We start from the raw sequence: 11,103 nt of genomic DNA, 5'->3' as shown, positions 1-11,103 counted from the left end.
AGGGCGAGACCAGCCAAGTAATAACTGGTCCACATACTTGGGAGCATATGGGGACACCTGAAGCCATGGGCACTGAATATTTTACTATAATGCACAGATAATGCTTTTAGACATCTGCAGGGGTGGCGTTCTCTGATCAGTGGAGAATTGTCCCTAAGCAAGTCCAGAGGGGGAATAGGGAGCCTTTTTAACCAGTATTATGGCAGCTGGAACAGGGGACAGTCACCAACAAGCAAAAAAAACCCAAACCATGTTCTTTCTTAGTTTTACTTTGTGAAGACCAGTTTGCGAGGAATCACTGCAAATAAATACCACTAAATGAATACATACATTTTCTTGGGACAATTTCCAAGACAATCCAAGCAAATCTGTGTTTGGATGATTGGTAGGCAGTTGGCAATGTAGTGTTAAAAAATAAGTTTTTCAGAATTTCATTGTAGATTCCCAAGGAAAGTAAATAAAAAAACACTCCATTTTGTGTAGCGGCTAATACCTGAATTCACAAATATGCATTATTTGCTTTCTGGAACAAAGACAAAAAAAATTCTGAAGTTCTATTACTAACATGTCTGTCCCAATAGGAATATAGCCCACCAAAAAAAAAAAAAATAAAAAAAAAAACAAACTAAATGTTTGATGTTAATTAGTTAATTAATTTACTTTGTGTTTAGTATTTAGATCCTGAGAACTTCATAGATGAATATCTGAATGCCATGATAGGTAGCTGAGGAAAAAGTTTGGATACTAATTTGGATACCTGCAAGAGTCACAGAAGGAACTCAAGGAACCCAAGATCCTATTCACCAATATCCTCTACCTGCTTTGCTGACTTCAGGTAGTCTGAGCAGATGTGAACCCAGCCTAAAGGCCTACCATGTGCTGGTGAATTTAGCAAGCTCTCTGTAGGACAATTCTTCCAAAACTGGGAGCAAAAGGCATTGCTAACAACCTCTGCCAAGCTCTTGGTGTCTTGAGAGTTTGAAAGAATTAAATCCTCTCTCAAATGTGTTCGTGACAGACTTTGTTTCAGTGTTTGTTCTTGTACTCTCTGAAAACAATACTGTTTATGAACTAGAAATAGGCATTTGGGAATAAAAGGCTAAACAGGAATATTCAGTGCTGGTTGTTATTATTGTTATTATTATTATTATTATTTCTCAAATACAGAGATAAAGCCTTATTTTAAGTTAAGCATGCATCAGTACTAAAGCTTAAAATTTATACAAGACAATTTAGTGTTTGAGGATAGAGATAATCTATAGAGATAGAGATAATCCACGTTCTCTGAAACTAGCCAAGAGCTCCTGCCTGGAGTTATTTACATTCTCTGACCCTTTAGGCTCAACTCCTTAACTAAATGAATTTCTCTAGCAGAATTTGTAGCCCTAACCTGTTTGTATTTTACACATTCGGCATTAAGACTGTAGCAGAATTTTATAAGTATGTGGCATATTCTTGATACCACATCTGGTGAGTATGGACACTGTTCATTAGAATAGTTCTGCAAACTGATAACATGCCAAAGCTTTGACAAAAGTACTTATGGTAGATGTCAATCATTTTTCTTTGCCAGTTTAAACACATACCCTTCTGGGAGTAATTCTGATCTATTCTGGCACATAAAACATAATGAACAATATCTTCAGGCTTTGCAGATGAAAGTGAGTCCACATATTATACGTACTACATGTAGATCACTAGACAATTATGAGAAGGAAGGATGATATTTATATATGCTATCAGAAAAAAATATATCTGTGAGAAAAAGCAGTTAAAGTAAGGCTATCTCTGGCAAATAAGGACTGTAAGAAGAACAAAGAAGACAGTGGTGACACTCTACAGCAGTCACCAGTGTTACCTACATCTGGTGGTTTCTTCTTCTGTCAAAACTCCCTCCTGCCTAATGGACTTCCCTTCTCTTACAAAACTATAAGAAAAAAGTTATCAAAAGTGAGAGAGACTGAATTTCTGAATTTGACAGCAAAGGGGTAACAGCAAAGAAAAAAAAAATCATAACCTGATTTCTGACATTTATAAAGTCTTGTATTATTTGTCAATTTGTTCTTGTTTTCTCCATGGAGAAGAGACTCCTAGTGTAAATCACAGAACCAGAAATGGCCCCTCCAAGAAGTATGAGACATCTTTCTGACCCGAACGTATGACACACTGGAGGATTTCTTGTATGATGGATATATTGATTCTACCCCCTTCTTCTCAGTGTTGCTTGGATGTAGATTTTCATTTATAAATTTCCTAAGCTACATGGTGATTACATGTTAATAATGAAGTGGGAATAAACAAATATTCAAAAGAGCTCTAAATCTTACTTTTGTTCAATAAGTTGCATAAATAAAGTGCACAACTTTTTGGTCTTTCACACAAACACACTGAATATCTCTTAAGTATGTACTGGTAAAACACTTTGGGTCTGCTGAATACAGTAGGTATTTATACTTTTAATTTAAATGGGGATTACAAATTATTCGCCTTTTGCCATGCACAATATGCATATTATGGTGTGGATATTGTGTTACCAATTCACTGTAACTAAGTACTTCTGCACCCAAAAAAAAAAAAAAAAAGTGGGGGGGGAGGGGGAAGGGGGGGGAGCAATTTCTGACCCGATAGACCATAATAGAGCCTTTCAAGCTTGTTTGAGGCAGCTGCCATGAACTGAAAAAAATTACACAAAATGTCCCATATGTAGAGCAATTTAATATGCAGAAATGTGCATTTTCAGTAAGATATGAAGCCTAGTTCAGGCTATTTTAAATAAATGAAGGTACTGGTCCTTGTTACTATGTGATGGTGAGGAAGGCTTCAGATTAGACCTGTCAATAGCTACTAACTAGCAAGCAAAGTTCCCAAACTACCTTCCTTCCTCACTGACCAGGGTGATACCATTTTTGCATAACATGAGCTTTTATGGGTATGCAAAAGCAATGCTGTGGTACTGAGAAAATCTGAGAGAACCATACAATTCAGCCAAAAATGTATTTTAAAAGTATTTTTAGTGGCTTAAATAAAAACACATTCTTGTTTTTTTAATGTGGTTTTCAGTATGTTCCATATTTTTAAATTTAGCCTATTGCGTCAATATTTTATATGCCATCATGAACACTGTCCTCTTGTTAATGAAACAGTGACTCAAGCCACAAAATTAAAAGCAGTTGGTTTGTCAAATCCCGAGCTTAAAAACAGTCCTGTAAGATGACTGGAGAAAATATACAGAGTCTTGATTATCTCTCTTGGTTATTAACTACCGACAATAAGAGTTCCCTTGATTTGCCCCAATGATGTAGGACCCTGATGCCATCTGACGAGACCTGGGGATGCCATGAGGCCTCCTACTGCCAACCCAGGAGAAAATATGGCTCTTACAGCCCCTCTGTCATGTTTGCCATCCCCACTTGCGTGCCTCAGATACCACGTTGCACCTCAGAGGGCACTGGACACTCCTGTTTGGGCCAATGAAACAAACCCTAGAGGTTCATATCTTAAATTCTTAATATGATTTGTATGTGCATGGGTGGCTTGTGTGAGAAAGTACGTGTTTGTATTATGTATGAATCTCCATACATGTTCATACATGTGTGTCGATGTACGTATATATTAGAGTAATTTAAACTTCCTCTAAATTGATACAAATTATATTTTTCCCTTAAAAACATCTCCTTACCTAATTAATTTTATTTTTAGGAAGAGGACTGCAGCAACCAAAGCTCAGAGTATTTGCCTCTTCCACTGAATAATCGTTACAAGTTTTAAATAAAGAATCAAGTGCTGGAGCCAAAGCACACTGAAGTCAATAGGAGTCTTTTCATTTACATCAACGGGCTTTGAATCAGAGTCTAAATTCTAACTGTTGCTGAACATATTTACAACCACAACATTTTGTGTGGTACTCTCTGTGGGCACCGTGGTAGAATTTACTTGGGAAAACAAAGGGGCACACGTTCTTAGATGGTATGACCAGTATTATTGCACATAAAAACTAGGTCCTGTGAATATCAGCTATATCACTAAAAAATAATCAATCAATTCAGCTGTGCATGCAAGGATGTATATAGCTAGCTAATATCTATCAAGGCCAGAAAACAACTCATGCTGATGCTTCTGAAACCACTGCCAAAGAGGAAGAGATATTGTTACCATCAGTGCATTCACATATCAAAATTAGAAGCAGTATTATTTTAAGCAAGTTCTAAATTACCATTCTTCTAAATTATAGCTGCTACAAAATGTCTAAACAAAATGTCTAAAAGTGAATTGGTGTTCATTGTTTCCAACACTGATTAATCAGCAGTAGTCACACTGTGCTTACTGCATGCTAGTAGTATTCATATGTCTGATTTCAGTTTTAGAAACTGCAGTGAACTTACTAAGTCATTTTCCCATCTGTAATATAGAGTGTCTAAGTAATACAGAGTACAGAGTGTTTCCAGCTAAAAGCTATCTGACGCCTGTGTTTTGAAGGTAAGCTGAGGAGGTCTTTCCTCATTCCCTACCTCAGATATGTAATACAATAACAGACATTACACATTACAGTGACATTCCATTATGTTGCACAGCATCATATATTCTTAGCTCCTGAGGGAAAAAATGACCAGTGGAAATTGAAGCTAGCTTGTGGACTTAGCCAATAATCCACTGGATCTCAGACAGGTTTCTCAGCCAGATTCTGTTCAAACAGATATATACATATGAACACCTATGTAACCTTGAGTTTAACTGATTTTTAGTAGATCAATATCCAATTAAAAATGCATTTTCATCCTGCCACAATACTGCAACCAAAAATGGGCTATGCAGTACCCATAAAAATAGACTGATTTCAGTGGGCCCCTTCTGAAACCTTTGAAGACATTACCCGCTCTCAGAGAATGTTGACTATCTGGAGAATGACTTATTATATCCTTATCAAATTTTAAATATCATGCTGTTAAAAATATTAGTCACAGGAGTTTGACAACAGGGTCGCAGTAAACTTGTCTTGTCTTGAACATGGATAACCCGATACATAAAACTACGTCTCAGTTGGTGGATGGCATCCAGTGGTAAAAGCTGAGCAATAAAAGTTTCCTCAGAGCATTGGCAATACCCTGCCAATAGATATACTGTACATGTCATTTAAGCCAGCTGAGTACTGCCTTTCCTCTCCCTCCCTCCAGTTTTTCCATTCCCCAAGGGGCAATCCTTTGGCGAACAACCCATTTAAGTCAAACAGCTATCATGTAAAAGCGAAGATGAGCAACAAAGCACATCCAAGGGAAGCAAGTTAGGATCTAGGCCCTGAGGTTTGAAGAGGGGGGGGGCTAAAGAAACCGAGCCAAAGAAATTCTAAAAAGGCACTTTTTTAGCTTAAAAAAATAAGATTAGAAACCAGCTTGTATGAGCCCAACTGTGATTAAAAAAATAAACCTTTTATAGTTAAGACAGGATTTTTTTTCTTTTTGTTCTTTGACTTTTCCTTGCAGAGAAAGAGGCTATCTTCACTTAATCAGAGCAAAGAAAGAGTGGCTGAGGCAGAGGCAGCATCATGTGGGTGAAGGTCAGGCCAATTTTCACCCATGTGATGCTGCTTTATCACTCATGGAACAAAGATTAAGGCCTTTCTTTCTTTATCCTTTTGTGCTTTCCCCCATTACTTTAACAGATCTGAACAAATCCCAGGCAGTTCATCCAGAAGTTCCTTTTAGCTACATTTAGTTCAGATCCTCTAAATTCCACATAAGACTTCATGCTATACCAACATAAAGAGGATATAAAACGCACATGCGTAGGGAGAAAAATGTTACAGAAAAACACAAAAATCATTGCACAGAACATGATGACAGCAAAGGCTTTTTCAGCTGCAAGAAACTAGGCACATCCAGAAATCAGAAATATCAGCTTTCCTATGCCCTTATTTATAAGGAAATATGCTTTCCTGCTACACCAAAATGATGCACAAATATTGACATCAGTTAAGATGATGCTAACATGGTAAATCTCTAGCTAAGCTCTGGGGTTCTAAAAATAAACCACAAACAATAACAAACCAATAAACACCATTAATGCACAGTCCATTGCTGCCCATATGCAGATGTAATATGCTATAACACAAAAAAATGAGCTAACAATGTATATGTTTACATACCTTATTGGCAGCCAGGTTACTAAACCATATTATTCCAGAATTGTATCAATTGCAGAAATAAGAGAGGCTGTAATTTTTATGCAAAATACAGAGAGGATTGATCGAAAGGGCAATTGTTTGATTTGACTCTGCATTTCAGATCTGTGGTTTTATTCAGGTAGGGTTAAGCAGCCCTTCATAGCTTGCTATTTATCTCCATTTCAAACCATAAGGCTTAAGGAATGGCTGTTGATTATCATATTTATTTCATTTATCCAACTCTTGATATTTTCAAATGGTTAGTACAATATGTTGAAATAAATAGCAATCAATTACATAATCGTGATGACAAGAAGGTGTATTTATGTGACAGGTCCTGGCTATCCATAACATTTGCAGTTTGCATAGACTAATTCTGTAATATTTTACATATTAAAAGATAAGAAAAACAAAGCAGTTAAGCATTTTGTGTTATTCATATTTATCAGAGTAAAATCTTGGCCTCACTGAAGTGAACAGAAATACTGTCTGACTCCACTGGGGCCTGGTTTCACCCACTGCTTGTAAAGGAAATGGTTCAGAGAGAGGTCTTTTTTACGTAGAGTAATTTTGTGATGTGTAAACTGCTAATGTAACTGAGAAGTCAGCACAGAATAATTTAGGGTGGAAAAGACCCTTAAGATCATCAAGTCCAACCATCAACCTAACACTGCCAAGTCTATCACTAAACCATGTCCCTAAATACCACATCCACATGTCTTTTAAATACCTCCAGGGATGGTGACTCCACCACTTCTGCGGGCAGCCTGTTCCAATGCCTGACCCCACCCTTTCTGTGAAGAAGTTCTTTGTGATATATATCCAGTCTTAACCTGCCCTGGTGAAACTTGATGAGGCTACTGCCTTGCATCCCATCACTTGTCACCTGAGAAAAAAGACCAATACCTTCTTCGCTGCAACCTCCTTTCAGGTAGCTGTAGAGAGCAATGACGTCTCCCCTCACTCCCTTTTTCTCCAGACTAAACAGCCCCAGTTCCCTCAACCACTATTCATATGTCTTGTTTTGTAGCATGTAAAAACTGCTTCAGTAGGATAATATATAAATGCACTCTTGCTCATGGTAATAAGAAATTAATAAATGTCGTTATACATACATTTATTAAAAGCATAGTATTCATATTGCTTATTCCTGAAAAATCTTCATATTAATGTTCAAGATTTCTGATGAAGCCCAAATCATTGTCATCATCTTATAAAACCAGAAGATACCAACAGTTTTTCAGATCGTTTTCAGCTTTAGCCAGAAAATGCAACAAGTCCAGAAAGTCTATTTCATGCACTCTGATAAACAGTTTGGTAACAAAAGCTGGAAGAACCTCTCATATTCCTACTTAAATCCCACCTCCTTTCTTCATGGAAGAATTTTGAAATGTGTTTCCCTCTGGCTATTTTGGCAGACTATAATTCTTTTTATTTTCCTTTCAGTAGCAGGTGGCAATTTATCATTCTTTCTATGACTCTTTGGTTAGATATTTGTAACAAAGATTAACCATCTTTCAAAACAGGTAAATACAGATGGAAAACTAGACCTTTCATAGTTTCTAAAAACTCTGATTTTCAAGCAATGTTTTTGTCTCAACACAAGCAAAGGGCTAAGAGCTGTGGCTGCAGCCAATGAGACATGACACTGGGAGCGAGGGTTAGTCACTGTAAAGATGTTTCTGCCCTCAATCCGCCCAGTCCCTGTGTGCTTTTCATCCTCTATTGGAGGAATATAAATTTGAGTAAATGCCATGTGACAGTGTGCCTGCTGTGGAATTTATTCATTTTTCTTGAGTAGGAAATCAATTAGTAATTACTTAAGGGCAGTCCTTATAGGCCATCTAGGTTGGCCCTTAATTAAGCAACAAGACATGACAGGCAATGTATTTCTGGGCAATTTAGCACATCTCTTAGGGAGTTTTTAAGGCATGAGGCCAAAGGTCAAGTGACTTTAGCCACCTGAGAAGTGCAAAAATCCCTTAGAAATGCACTGTCTAGAGTGACTTATTGCTGTTATTAAATGGAATTTGTGAATAAAACTAAGAAAGAGTGTCAGCCCCAGGCATGAATTGGACATTATTAACATGGATATGACATTGTTGACAGCTAATCTAAAGCTCCATTTGTGTCCTGAGCTCTAGAGCTATTTCTTTATACTGTATATTAAAACAGGGAAGATACATGGCATTCTTCGTTCACACTTTTATCGGAGCTGTCCAATAAGAACGAGGGACATAGTTCTCTGAAATTTGCATTGTACATCACATTTTTGGGCTGTAATACAACAACTAAACCTCGTATGCCTAGCATCCCATTTCTGGATCATAACGTAGAAGTCTCCTGACAGAACAAAACTTCCTTCCTAGAATGCAAAATCCCTGTTCCTGACACAATCTCCCCTGCAACCTGAGATCTGCTCTGAATTTGTCTCCTCGTGGCTCAGCTGCTTCCTCTGTCCCCTGCTGCTCAATGTCCCTGACTGTGGATGTCAATGCACCCAGGCTGAAGAAGTGTACTAGTGGCAGTGCCATGTAGAGTTGAATAAACAGAGCCAATTTCAAGGTCTTCCTCTTACATATGGTTTTGTGTTTTTTTTTTTCTTCCCCATCACAACATGAATGGCAACTTTCCAAAGTGCATACATTCTAAACACCTTGCACTGAACATGCACAGTAACACTGCCAAAGTAGTGCTTGTTTCCTGAAATTTGGAATTGAAGAAAAGAAACTGAACATCTGTTGTAAATATTATCTTTCCCCAGACTGACTGTATATAGATCTACATATTTTTGCTTTGCTTGTTTCTATTGGCTTAATTTGTTCTTGGGTTTCTTGGTGTGTTTGTTATTATCCTTACCCTAACGCATGCTCAACCTTTTGTCGGCTCTGTTTGTTGATCTACGGTAACACCCATTTCCAAAGACCAAAGTCTTGCCTTGAGAAGAAAAGCAGCTGGGTCAGCTCTGAGCAGCCCAGCTCTAGCCTTACTCTGACCAGCACAGTTTTCTTTTCTCCTTAGTTTCTTTCAGAATTGCTGGAAGGCTGCACGCATGTGATCTCGAGTTGCCTGGGGGTTTCCAGCTGCCAAGGGATTTTCCTGTTGCTGATTTTCAGTCCAGAAATGACATGCATCTTGTCGACAAGGCTCACTCTTCCCTAGGAATATAACAGCCTATGTAAGCGTGCTGTATGTGAGCGCTGTGCTGGCAAGAGCAGGTTTTCTGTCCTGCAGGACTGCAGTGCAGCCACGCGCGAGTCCAAGGAGCATTGCTGCATTTTCCAAGAAGCATCATATCTGTGTAGCATGTGGTGTCCAGTTCTTCTGCACATTCACAAGTACGTCTGATATGCTATGAAAGTAATGGATTTATTGTGCATACCTCAAATATTTTAAGGGTATGTGAACACACATTTGCTCCTGGGAAATCCTGGCCAGAAATACAGAAGTACTGATGTGGAGTCTCTGCTTAGGCATACAGGAACCAAAGTAGGTTAATCTAGGGCTGTCTATGCACACAGATAATTTGGGGGAATTGTTATAGGATTACAATGCAGAAATATTTTGTATATTTCCTGAACCTATCTTAACCACAAGGGAGCATCTCAGTTGTGGTAGTCCTGGTGCAAATAATGGTAAAAATGGTATATATATGGTATAGCCATTAAAAAATGGTATAAATGGTAAAAATGGTTTAAATGAGAAATTAGAGGGTTTCAAAGATACATTTTGAAAATTATTTTTAATTATATTTTAGACAGTAGTGATCCATAAGGGTGCATTAGATCTTTTTTTTATTATTATTATTATTTATTTTTTTTATGACCTGATGCACTGTTGTTTGTGCAAAGTTCCATACACTGCAGTTTGAACCAAGTAACCTGAAATGGAAAAGTAGTCTGTACCAGTCTAGTACCACTGTACTAAGTGAAAATTTCTTAAAATTGCTAATAACAAAAATTCTGATATCATCTAGGCACAAGGCCATACTATTAAGTCTGAGCTCAAGAATCCTTTTTAGTGCAACATTAAAAGCAAGTTTTCCGGACATTCTGACTGTCCTGAACTGTTTTACTGTAAAACAGATGGAGACATTATGACATCATCTTATTAAAACTGAAATAGAGACCAAAAAAAGTATGTCATGTTCACATATCAATTAAGGACCATTTTTTTCATTGTTCACCTAATAGAACAAGTAATAAAAAACTTAAAAATCATAATGACCATAAAAACATTTCGTTGTAATGAAACACAAGAAAGCTAATTAGCGTCTCACATTTGTGGTTTGGATCATGCTGAAGGTGATATTGAGCCACAAGAAATGACTAACGAGTTGTGGTCTGCAATCCAAGATTTCCTGAAAGAGCAAACAAGTAAACCATTAACCCATTAACCATCATAGTAGCAAACCCACTATACCTGCAGCAACCACTATCACCCCACATGAGCTAAGGCAAGTGTTCTAAGACTGCTTGGCATTTGTCTGAATTCAGCATTACCTGACAGTTCTGATCTATTTTAATCATGATCAAAAGGATTAAAAAAAAAAAAAAAGGAAAAAAAAAGAAAGAAAAAAAAAGAGGGGTAAAGAGAACATGCAGTTCAGAGCTCCTCACATTTTTCTGTGCATTGCCTCCTTGCTGTGTGATTTTTTTTTTCTGTTTTAGCTTCAGTATTGCTGCTGCTACCTGACTACACTGATGCATCCAGACCTGCTTCTGTCCATATCTGATCGGCCATGCCTGACTGAGATGTATAAGAGCCTTCAGCAGGCATAATGACTGCCTGCTGAATCAAGCAGAAATTTCAAAACAAAACAAAACAAAACAAAACACTTTTTTTATATCTAAATATTTTCTTTAGAGGGGCTCACAGCAACTGTTGAGCTCTTACAATACAATCTCAGCAGCTGAGCCCCCTCCCCTCTCCCTTGTCTTTTCTGG

At 37.6% G+C, this 11,103-nt stretch overlaps 1 protein-coding gene across 5 annotated transcripts in view; it reads right to left on the bottom strand.

Moving 5' to 3' along the window:
* LOC310903822 (uncharacterized protein) overlaps positions 1-11,103 on the bottom strand; it is a 255,975-nt gene that overhangs the window by 1,147 nt on the left and 243,725 nt on the right. For all 5 annotated transcript variants that reach the window (XR_014587839.1, XR_014587840.1, XR_014587841.1 and 2 more), the window contains one exon: positions 1-10,517. This exon is cut by the window's left edge and continues 1,147 nt beyond it. The gene's annotated coding sequence lies outside the window, so the exon portion shown is untranslated. The remainder of the gene's footprint in view (positions 10,518-11,103) is intronic.

Source organism: Anser anser, assembly GCF_964211835.1.
Source record: "Anser anser genome assembly, chromosome: 9".
NCBI classification, from domain to species: Eukaryota; Metazoa; Chordata; class Aves; order Anseriformes; family Anatidae; genus Anser; species Anser anser.
This window is presented reverse-complemented; position numbering and strand designations above follow the sequence as displayed.